The sequence below is a fragment of the Anas platyrhynchos genome, chromosome 2 (genome assembly GCF_047663525.1).
Source record: "Anas platyrhynchos isolate ZD024472 breed Pekin duck chromosome 2, IASCAAS_PekinDuck_T2T, whole genome shotgun sequence".
Classification (NCBI taxonomy): domain Eukaryota; kingdom Metazoa; phylum Chordata; class Aves; order Anseriformes; family Anatidae; genus Anas; species Anas platyrhynchos.
In genome coordinates, this window is record NC_092588.1 from 82,586,933 (window position 1) to 82,599,649 (window position 12,717).

The 12,717-nt window shown below is 36.2% G+C and overlaps 1 long non-coding RNA gene across 1 annotated transcript; it reads left to right on the forward strand.

Annotated features, from left to right (window-relative positions):
- Positions 1 to 670: 670 nt before the first annotated feature.
- Positions 671 to 7,238, forward strand: LOC119715985 (uncharacterized). The gene is made up of 4 exons (XR_005263584.2): positions 671 to 749; positions 1,628 to 1,761; positions 5,168 to 5,264; positions 6,437 to 7,238. It is a non-coding gene; the product is annotated as an uncharacterized lncRNA (long non-coding RNA).
- The last annotated feature ends 5,479 nt before the right edge of the window (positions 7,239 to 12,717 follow it).

The window sequence follows — 12,717 nt, forward strand, 5'->3', positions numbered from 1 at the left end:
AACATGCCTAAGATAAAATAGGCCTGACATTTATATGAATTATACTTGAAAACACTGAGTTTTAAATGGCCTTCAGCACTGTCAAAGTGCTGTAAATTGGCTTTAAGTCTAAAAGAAAGAACCATTCTCAAACCAATTGGCTGTATCTAGGAAAACTGCTTATCTCTCTCTGCAACTCTCAGAAGTGCCTTACAGCGGTTCCCACTCGCAAGGAACAACACTCAGATCATTTAAAACTTATGGAGTTCTGATTCCCTAGGACTACAAAGGGAAAAGCCCTGGAACTCCATGCAGTGTCATGTGGACACAATTACACAGGTCTTGAAGTCTGATTAGAAGCATTTTCCAGCCTTGCAGCACTCAGGTGGAAGTGGGCCAATTGTTGCTGCAATCATTATTTTGCTGGAAGCAGTGGATCCGCTGCTTGCTAAATCATCCCATCACACAGGGGAAACAGGCTCAAGAACATGCCTGTATATTCTCTAAGATACACATTTTCCAAAGTAGAGTTGGAAACACAGTTTTGATGCACACTGGCTGCAAGCCTCCTGTTACACTTTCAAACTTAAGAAAAAAAAAAAGTGTTTTGTTTTGTTTTGTTTTGTTTTGTTTCTATAGAATTCTGACTACACCATCTTCTATAAATAGTGGAGCAATGTCCATTTAAAATACCTCTGAAATCTGTCTGAAAGAAGGAAGGATGAGCAGCCCATTTATCCACTGAAGCTTACCAGATTTAGACCAGAGAAGTAAGTAGGAAATGCTTGCTTCCAATACCCCGTTAACTAGAAACTTGTTTTTGCCACTTCACTTATGGAAAAATAACATTAACATAGAGAATGTTTAGTACTAAAGATACTGTGGTTATTTTCTTCAAACATTTTTAACAAGAAAACATTTCTGTTGCTGTTTCAAATATATTACTAGCCATGTCTAATATAAATGAATCTTGGAAAAGCTGCAAAAGTACATAATCATGTTGAATACAATCAAAACAAAGTTACTGTGCTTACAGTAATTTAACCCTCAAGCTAAAGTTTTTTTCTATTTTGCCACTCAAATTAGTAGTAGAAGGATTCACAAACATATGTTACAGCTTGAGAGTCAAGTTGTATGAGAAAAATATCAGAAGAAAACAAAATCTACTATAGAAGAATCCACAAAAACAGCTGATCTTTATTTTTTATTTAATTCAACTTGCTTGGCTGAAGAACGAGACAAATAATTTTAACAGAAACAGATTTTTATGTAAGCAGATGGATGATAAGAGAGATCTGAATTACAACAGCAGAGGTACTGGAAAAACAGAATAGTTTATATTTGATTTTGTTGTTGTTTGTTTTAAATGTCATGACCAATTCAGAAAATAAATTCTCCTGAAATTGAAGAAACTGAAGAGTATTTTTTCTTTCACTTTAATATACAGTTTCTCCAGTATTTCTATTAAACAAGTAATATTAAAAGTGATATTACCAGAATGCATTGTTCTACCACAAATGGCAAGAATCACAATGGTTTATTAGATCAGATATATATATCTTTAAAATCTGTCTTTTACAGCCTATTCTTCCAGTACTTGGAATGTGATCCTGATCAGTTTACTGTTTGCTTCTTTTTCCTAATCCAGATTTACAGCCCTTGTTTAGGCAATCCTCCATTCAAGCAGGAAGATTTCTTTTGTGGTCTGATACCACTGAATATACAGAAGCTTGTGGTTCTCTGGATGCTGTTACCAACTTTTTGCTATCTAAAAATCTCCGGGTATGTTCATTCTTTTCCACCTTCATCATTCAAAACTGCAAAGAATATTTTAGACATATAACTCTTAATAAGGAAATAGCAGAGATGTGAGAGCTTCCTTTTTGAAATTACCTCAGATTTTTTTTTTCCTATAATTATTTACCATCATTAATTACTTCTTTTTATTTAATATATTGTAATATATGAAGAATGAATTTGTTCAGAAAGTTAAATGGATGAGGAAAAGGAAAAGCAAGAGAACTGTATAGTGACACCAATCATGGAATACCTGAGATTTTAAGAAACTGATGGCAGACAGCTGGGGCAAGTGCAAAGGAAGTGAACTGTTTCATTAATTTATCAAAAAAAAAAAAAAAATACAGGGGACTATGTAGCTTGAAATCTCCATACAAGGCACACCAGGTCTCTGACAATGGTGTTTACTTGATGTTTAGTGGGTCCAGGACAACTATAGTATTCTCAGAAAGGGACTGCAGAATACAATTATATTTTCAAACAAATTATTATAAGTGGTATATTTACTTCAAGCTGCTTTGTAACTGTACAAGGACATAAAACAAGACACACCAATAAGGGAAAAATGGAAAAGGATTTGAAATGGAAATGGAAAATGTTTATGTTGGCATAAACAGGGTCAGATGATCTTTGGAAAGAGTTCCTGAACTGAAAGTTCAGTCATCACTGATCTTTATGACTGTGATCACTTCATGACTGTGAAAGCACAGGAAGAGTCAGATATGTATTGGGAGCTAAAGCATTGCTCATTTTTTCAAGGACACATGAGAAATATTCAAGTGAAACAACATTAAGGATGTATTAGAGATAGCAATCTATCATTTTTATCTGATCATTTCTTATACAAAACTGCACAAACACTTTCATGTGATAATAAATCAACTGATCTACAGAACAGGGTTATTATCTTTCCATTACCACACAAACTGAAATATGAAAAATAAAGTTAATTGGCACTAAATGTTACTAAATAACAAACAAATAAAGAAAAAAAGCATTGCAATTTTTATGCCTTATCACCCTAAACCTCTATGGGATATTTTTTTCCATCTATGTAACAACTGATGAAATCTGCAGAGTCCAAGAGAAAGTCCACCAAAGAAGGGTGATTATTTTGACCTTAAAAAGAAAGGTTGATCACTGACACAATTACAACATACTATCCCAATACATGAAAGGGAAGTCATGCTGAGACTGAATAATTAGATTACGATGTCGCTCAAAATAGGAGGAAAAACTTGTGTGTAAACAGCATAAAAAAGTGCAAATAATGATAAAGTTTACCACATACTGTATTTGATACTGGACAACATAATATGTTGTTGACTTCTTATGCAATCAATTCCTATGAATCAACATCTGTATGCTAATTATGTAACAACTACAAGATAAAACTTTTTGACTTGCCTCAGTTTTTTTTTTTCTCCTTGAAATCTTTCTGCAAGTCCTCTTTCACTGTGTGAAATATGCTTATGATATGTTCCATGGTCTCCCAAATACAAGGGATATATTTTTCTATTACTGTTTTCCTCCTTCCTTCCTACTTGTACATCCTTGCCTTCTTCTTAACATTCGGCAGTACAATTATAAAATGCAAGTGAAATTAAGTAACACAACCCCCCTTTCCCAATATATCCAAGTATACCAAGCAATCACACTGTACTTATTATCAAGAATTTTCTCCTATGAAAGTAACTATGCTCATCATTTAGGACTTCACAGAGCAGCATTACAACCATGTGTCCCACATGAGATTTGCTATTTTATCCCAAATCGGCCTGCTCCTGTACCACATGTAGTTCCAGGCAGTGCTAGAAAACATCCTAAGTAAATACCAGTCAGTTTGTGAAGGCAGTTTCCAAGGAATATAGCTATCTACTACTCCATCTGTTCACCGCAGTAGATGATGTTTCAGGCCTTTAATGGCTGTCAACTTCAAATACAGTCCTAATGGTTTCCTAAGGAGGTCTGAGAAGCATATTCTATGAAGAATTTGACTAAATGCAAGAAGTATGTGCATGAAGACATCTGATGAACTACTGGAAGATGGTCTGAAAGTTAATTTTCCAGATGAGAATAAGGTTTGTCGCCATTCAAACATGCTTAAAACAATCTTTTGGAGCAGGCTGTGAGGATCTTGTTTCTTTCAGAATTGCTTTTCTTCTAGATTATGCCTTTCCTAGACAGCTGTACTTACAGTGTTCACCTGATTTTTCTCTTGGATATCACAGCATTATTAAGAGTTCTTTTATCCCAAAATATTTATTGGGTTTTGTTATTACCACCAACAACCCACTGAGTGTTTTCAAATTCTGTAATGATTCCCAATGTCTCACAAAGATGGTAGCATTACCATTATGCATATTTGAGATTTCTACAGAAGTGAGAATTTTCTGCTGGAAGATATTATTTTTGCTACTTATTTCTTGAAGCATTTTATTTTTATTTTATTTTTTTTGATGCTGAGACTTCAAAATTAAGTCCACACAGAATTGTTTCTGATGTAAATGGATATATTAAATGGTTTGGCAACCAAGTGTCATATTTAAATTGCTAGTTAGGCTTGTTAAACTTGTTTTTAAATCTGTTTTTAAATGACCTATAGTCACCTACTCTGTTTCCAGAAGACCACTGAGTTGAAATGCAGTACTTTAGAACGTGAGTATATCTGTTCTGTGAACATACACAGCCGTTCTTTTCACGTTGAAGAACTTGTATTAGAACTATTTTCTAATAACTAAGCACTTTAACTATTCCTAATGAAACAGATATGGGTGGAAGCTCCTCTATACATTAAAAAAGCAAATTTCATAGTTCATATATTCCCCTCAACACACACACTTCTCTTTTGAACTGTAAAAAGGCATTCATTAAAGTATCAATATATCTTCACAAGCTATGCTGTCGCTAGCTTGTTACTCCTACGTGACCTTAAAAGACTACAGCTGTCATTTAGTGAATGGTTACTGAGCTTCTGAATGTGCCAGCTGCAGCTGAGCCAGGAATCAAGGAATATTCACACCTTCCATGAGAAGGAAAGGATGTGTTTTCTTTCCTTGTCATCAATCATTAAACTGATTATTGACAAACAAAAGGTGGAATATGATTCTCTGTTACAAATATATATACACACACGTATATATTCGATGTTTGCTAAGAGGCTTTTTGATTTTATTTGTTTGTTTGCTTTTATTAGCAACTCCATTCTTCTCCAAGGGAGCGTGGATTATGGTCAAGGAACTCTTGGAATGCTTCAGTCAATAGTTTTCCCTCAGGGAGAATCAAGCCTTTTTAACCTTCCTTATGCCAATTTGAAGTTACAAGAACAATTAGAATTAAGATTTGCTTGTGCCCTGGTCCTTTGACAGATCTATCTGTTTTTCTATTCAAGAAACATACTCTGCTACCTCCAGCAGGAATGAAAGAAAGCATCAGAGAAGCCATTGTATCATCAGACAAATCTCTTACACAGAATGTAAGCACAGAAGGTAATAAATCCTTATGCTGTGATTACATGCACTTCACTTGTTTTATGTCATGTAAGGTTTCTGGATGTGGCTACCTATATATTGTCACCGGCAATCAGAAAAATCAAACAACAACAACAAAAAAAAACTATTTAGACGTGGATTCCTCCACTCTTATTTATCTCATAAAATTTCAGTGAATAAGAATAAATCTTAAAATTTGCCACCTACCAGGTTTACAGAATTAAGACCATCTCAGAATTAGCTAGCAATAATTTCTCAGCTCTGCAGACATGAAAACATCAACCTTAGCAAAATCTTCATCATCCCCACCCTCCTACAACTGAAAACTTTTGTGTATTGAGGTGCAAGACAGCATGTTCAATGGTATAAAGGACAGCAATAAAAAAAAAAAAAATAATAATAATAAAAAGTGATTTGTATCAGTGCTACAAGATTCAGTTGTTGCTCTACCATAACTGAAGAAGTTGGTTTGAGAGGTTTGGCAATGTAATCATCCATACACTATAAAGAAAAAATAATGCATCTGAGATCCACCACTATTTTCTTGATTTTTTTAGCCTTTGAATCAGACTAAGCATGCTGTGTTGTTCATTACAGTTTTGCAACTCAACCTTTAAAAAATGTAATCCAACTAGTCATATAAAACTTTGATTCCTTAAGCCAAAAAGAACACTAAAGTTTTATGAAAAATCTGCTGGGAGTTTGAAGCATGGAAATGGCTTATTCCCATGTATATTAAAGGCAATAAATTGACAGGTGTTCCGTGTGCACAGGGAAGTTTCCAACAACAACAAAAAAAAACACTACATAATGCTATGATGAAAAAAAAGTGCCACAATTATGTTACATTTCCTTATGCAACATGCCTATGCATTTCGTGTGCATGCATTTCTTGTGCATGCCTATGCATTCTTCTTCATGCCTATTCATTTTTATGTTACATGCCTTATGCATTTCTTAAACATAGCCACCTTTAAAGCAAATATTTGTCTTAAGAAGCCTATAAATTAACTACCCAAGTGCCATTAAATGTCTGTTTAAGCTCTTCTGAAACAGCTACTGAAAGATAACTTGTTTGAAACATCCATTTTCTACTGAATAGGTACAAGTGTGAAATAGTAACATAGCCTTCTTCTTGGTAACCTTACTGGTTGCTCCCTGTTTTGCAGCTGCATGTGAAAGCTTGAGGAGAAGCAGTTGAAGGCCCTGAGAGAAAGGCAGGGGGAGCAGATGTGAGCCACAACCTCATTTCTGTACCACAGTGTAAAATTCTGCACAGCACTCACCAACATGGAAGCTGATGTAGCTGCACCCAAGGAGAGCACTGATACTGAGCCAGCTCAGTAGAGCTAGCTCAGCTAGCTCATTAGAGAGCATCATCTGAAGGGAAATTTCCTTAAAGCTAACTTTTCTTTTTGCTTGAAGATGTATACTACTAACAATATATTTTTTTTCATTTAGTCTCAAAAAATATCTTTTAACCATCTGAAAATTTATGCTGACAAATAATAACACATAATTCCCCAAACAAGTTTTTCTCTAACTTCCTATCCTGCTATCACTTCTGAGTACTCCTGAAAGCTGGAACAACTAAAATAATCTTCCAATCAGTCTCGGTAGAACAAAAACAGATTATTTTACATTATTAAACAACAGCAACAGCAGTTAAAAGGTGATAAACTTTAGGGTTCAATGTGAAGAAGAGAACACTGACTGCTTTGTATCCATGGAAACACCCTGGTAAGAGTCTTCATTTTTGCTTTGAGCTGTTTGTGCCAACACGGAACTTATAACTGAACATGGTGACAGAGAAGGAAGGGCTGCTTACTTGGAAGCTGTTAAAGTATCTGTCTCTAGTAACTCTGCAATATATCATACTATTCCAGCTTTCACACTGCCTAGAATGTGCATGTGTGTGAGTATACCCACAGATGCACACCACTAAAGAAAGCAAACAAACAAACAAAAAGAAACAAACAGACAAAACCATGAGTCTGACTTTTTTTCCAAATCTTTGTTCCCTGTGTTCTGCCAAGAAAAATGATTTAAAAAAAAAAAAAAAAAAAAAAAAAAAAACACCAATAATACAGACAAAATAAATCACCAACACACAGATTTCAGAAATTATTTTAGATGATAAAGGGATGTTATTCTATGCAGATGTTGTTGAAGATGTTCCACATGTGTATAATTAGAGATTTATTCCTTAATCACCTGTGGGCATCTTAAGTGCAACACAGTTTTCTCTGTATGTGGCAATTCTCAGCACAACTGGGAAAATGTTATGACAAAATATTTGCATTAAAGAGACTAACGCAGACATATCTAACATTAACATTATCATTTTCAGAAATGTAAGCAGACTACAATAAAACTGGGCTATTTTATGTCTACTATAAATCTGCTTCCTTAAAAAAAAAAAAAAAAAGAGTCATTCCAGTAACAAAAAATGACAGTCAAAAATAAGATAAGCAAAGGAAATGAAAATAGGTGGAACATCCTTGTGAACATGCATGAAGACTGACTGGCAAGACAAAAGCTAACCAAATAAGCAAATAAGCAGACTCCTCTTCTGAGGAGGAGAGCAAGAGCACACAAACATCTGACATAAGGCAGAAGACAAAGGACAAAGCCTGTTTCATTTCTGATTTCTCTCAAAAAGCTCTCGAGCAAGATCTCCTAGAAGTCTGCAACTAAGGGCTACCAAGAACCATGGCCACTAGTGCTAAATATATAGTGTTATCTCCACAGTATTGCATACTCAAAACTAATTTAGAACATAGATGTATAATAAAAACTAACAGCCTTTTATATGTAGTGATGACGATCAGTATTGTGTAAGAGCTGCCATTAGCAGGAAGTATGTTGCTCATGAGAGATGTTAGCAAAGTTCAGTTTTAAAACTTAAAACTGGCCTGAACGTCTGTCTGCAAATGCTCCTGTTCCACAGATCTCTAATTCCCTAAATGATGTATAGATATATTGAGTTACAATCACTTGATTGTTATGCAAGTTACAAGCACCATGAACTTACAGAAGATGGGCTGAATTTGAGGAATTCCCCCAAATGTAACATTTGTAGAATTACAGGTTGCTGGGCTTTTCCTCCTCTCTTCCTCTGGCTCTCCTGGTTTGTCTTTTTAGTTTAGAAAACTATCCATTCAGTATACATTCACACTTTCTAGAGCAAAGAAACAGGGATATGACAAGACACACTGGCCCAAGAGATTTCCTAAAAGTTCCTCCACTAACTCAACTGACTCCTTCCAGAAGCATTGCATCGGAATACAGCAGAGGTCTAGCCACAGCTGCTTCTGTATTAAACTCACTAAGTGTCAGCTTCTGTCAGCAAAAGTAAACTAAGCCCTCACAGAAGTTAAACAGACCACAAGAGCTTTCCTAATAGAAGAGACAGAAGCCTGTTCATCAAAACCACCATGTAGGGACAAACAGATCACTCACCATTTGGTGGCTGAGCTTGCTCTTCTGCTCCCTCTGCATGTCACGTCGATGTCTGAGAGGCCCATGTTCCGCTTGCAGGCCGGGCAGATTTCAGTAGTTTCCACATATGCTTGGGGTGCAGTTTCCCTTTTGCCATTTATCTTTTGTAACGATTTACATTTAGCTTGTTTTGATTTGTTAGTTCATTACACTGCCTTCACCATCACTCTGCAAAGACAGATGATTTCAACAAAGTGAAAACCAGTGAAAAAGGCAGAGCAATTTCATGTTTCAGGCTGCTTTTCTGCACAGAATTACTTTGGTGTTGTTGCCTCAAAATACTTGAAAAGCCTCAGGGCTGCTGTTGTCTCTCTGAAGCATTTTCTTATATGATCAAGTTTACATCCACAACAGAAAAATCCCATCAGACTGAGAAATGCAGTATTTACAATTTTAAGGAATTGTACTGCTTCTCTAAGCATTTCCAAAAATTATTTTCCTCTTGAAACCATTGCTGCTGATTACATATGTTAAGTACTCCTCTTACCCAGTACTGCTAAGCACATACTTCTGCTCATGCCACTGTTTAGCAAATGTTACATCATTTTTGCAACATGATTATATCTATTGGAAAACATCATTCCAGCTGCATCACTATTGCAATGAATTTCAAGTCATATTCACAAACGCTTTATTTCAGATATGAACTGTCAAATTGCCACTGATTTCATCAACACATCTCAAAGCTAATACTAATATGCAAGGCAACTCGGAAGCTTCTGTAAACTGTTAAAATGTCACCATGACTCGCACAGCATAAAGAAGTGTCTCAAATGTCTTTGTGGCAAGCATTGTGCCAGTTGTTCTAGGTTCACAGATGCACATGAATTAACCAGTTTCACTATCTCCCACCCCTTCACTTAATTTTTCTCATTTTTCAATAAAGCTGCAGTTCCCAAGATGTTGTTCAATGCAATTACCTCATAAACAGAAACACAATTAGGTGTTATGTTTCCTGCAGGTAACACTGGGCAAAATTAATATATACTGATAGCTAGATGAGCTATCTACCATTCTACTGAATTCAAAGGTCCTTAGAACTCAGCAGGGAGTATGCCAATTATTTCAAAAGAAACCAGCACGTTGCATAAACTGTAAAGTCAGACACACTGCAAATATGAATCTATGAATCTATATCCTTTCTCTAGAGGCTGAGGCTCAGGCAGCATCCTCATACGACATTAATGTTTCTGTCCTTCAAAGACCTTGCCAGTATCCTTAGGCAAAAAGGAGGAAATGAAGATCTAGTATTAACAGTTTTTGTTTTATTTTTAATGGCAAAAATATTTCTGTGTTGGGGAAAAGTAAGCCTTATTATACATAATAAATGAAAAAGAAACTTTCTGTCTCCAATTCCTCTTTAAGCCAATAACTGTAAGTAACCAAACATTGAAATGTGGTTATTCCTTCACATGCTAATAAGCTCAACTGAAAATACTTTATGTATTTTTTTTTCTGCTCCAGGCCCCTAAGCAGTTTTTCATCAGTGTGTGGATATCCTCTAAGCTGCCTGTTACAATCCTTTACCATATGTTAGATATTTTAAATGTTCACTGCACAGACAAAGTGCTCTTACAGTTTGTTAATCTTTCCAACCAAGATGTTAAGGTCTTCTAACAGGCTTTTAAGGATATTTTGAAAGAATTTTTAAAAGGTTTTTGACAGAAAACCACAAAATAAATACTGAAATATTTTTAGACTGTAAAAGTAAATGAAAATGAATATCTAGTAGTTAAGGTATGAAAGAATTTTGGTTACAGTTTTTAAACTACAGTTTCTAGAAACTAAATAGTTGGATTAGTCTCAATAAAAGTAAGAAGAATATAGTTATCACCGGAGGGAGTCACCAGACAAGTTTTTGCTACTGTCATTTACCAGATGTGATTGTCCTTCCCTTTAGCACAAAAAACAGAGAATTTACTACTCAACTTAAGAAAACAGCACTCTCAGTATTGAACTAGGCTGTTCCTGAAGATGGACCTTAGAGCAGTAAAATAACATTAAATCTCCTTTTAATTTTGACATGCCTGCCTTTCAGTAAGAAATTCCTGAGAGTCTCAGAGCACCTGCAGTGTGAGAAACTAAAACAAGTTTTAACTTCGATTCCATTTTGCCCATTTCCTTTATAAAAAAAAAAAAAAAATAAAATAAAATTGTGTATGAAAACATGCCTTTTACACTGAAGATACCTAACCTCAGAGTACCAAAAAGGGAAGATATTACTTGCTGCAAACATGTGAAGGGTTCACAGGCTGGATCTTCATACATATTTCTGTCGTCTTTAACTTAAGTAATGTCTTTTTATATTACCAAGAAACACATCTTCTAGACTAAGCCTAGCTGCTGCATAACCAACATGTGGAACAATATGAACAACATGAGTTCAAGGACTCTTTACTAGCAGTGTCACCATCAGAAACCACTGAGACCTATGAAAAAGCCAGGGATGCACTTCTCAACCTCACCAGAGTCCAGTCCAACAGGCCACAATTACATTAATCTGCTTGGGGAGAAACAATCAATAGGCAAGACAGGCAGACTGTGAGGTTGTCAGATGTTTAGGCATAAGACAGCCTGACTGAGATACATGGTTGGGTAACTGCCAAAACCAATTTAACTCAGAAACCTTCTTACCAAAGGTCAAGGTAGCTCAACCTAAAAGAGAATACGATTAGTTCGCTGTCCAGTCACATAAAGGGCAAGAAGATACATGCAAGAGCCAGGTGTTGCCTGTCCACAATAGCTGACCAAGCACATCATTCAACTGACAGCTTTTTTTAAAAAGCCAGTTTTTAATTCTGTCTACTATCTGCATTTTGAAAATATCAGCATAGTCAGCATTAAAGTATATCACCCAAGAATGCCACATGACACTTATTATGAACAGGTAAACAATTAACATCATGAGATAACTATTTACTTTTCTACATTACTCTGAATGTCCAATCATTACTTAAATTTTAGACTATACCTCTAAACTATATTGCTGGTATTCTTAGAGGCCCTCTGAGGAAAAGTTGTGGAAGTACAATATTCAGCCTCTTCTGCTAGATTACAAAAGCCTACCTGCACACCTGCAAAGGAGCCCAGAGAGACATTTCAGCTGTGGGGACCCCAATTAATACCCTGTCCTGGTCGCTCTCAGGCCCATCATAAGAACCAGCCCATCTCTACAAGCCCAGAGAAGACCACAGGAGCAGGCAGAAAGCCAAATTAAGGTCTCAGAGAAAGGGATACCCTGTGTAAGCTCCTCTCTGAGCTGTCCCAGAAGAGCATCAGCTTCATTATCCAAGCGTGAAACATGTTATGAGAAAAGAATAGAGCATCTTGCCAACTGAGGGGGGTTATAAAACAGGGTTATAAAATAAGGTTATAAAACACATTATGGGATGCAGAAGAGCACTTTGGGATTGCAGAAGACTTATGTTAGAAGGCTTAGAGGTGGAAATAAAGGAAGGGAAAGCACAGATTTATAGAATCACAGAATGGTCAAGGTTGGAAAGGACACGTGGAAGTCATCTAGTCCAATCATCCTGCTCAAGCAGAAACACCTAGAGAGCAGGCTGATCAGGACTACATCCAGGCAGCTTTTGAAGATCTCCACAACATCGCTGGGCAACCTGTTCCAGTGCTCCATCACCTCACAGTAAAGTACTTCCTGACATTCAGAGGGAACCTCCTGTGTCCCAGTTTGTGCCTGTTACCTCTTGTTCCATCACTAGGCACAACTGAAAACAGCCTGGCTCTTTTTTCTTTCTGCCCTCTCTTCAGGTTTTTATATACATGGGTAAGATGCTCCCTGCACCTCCTCTTCTCCAGGCTGAACTCTCAGCCTCTCCTTTAGGCAGTTTGGAGAGGAACAAGTGTGGGAAGAACTAGAGGGACAAGGGATAAAATGTTTGGTCATATGTAAACAAGTAATTTGCTAGTCAGTAAGCTTGCCTAACCA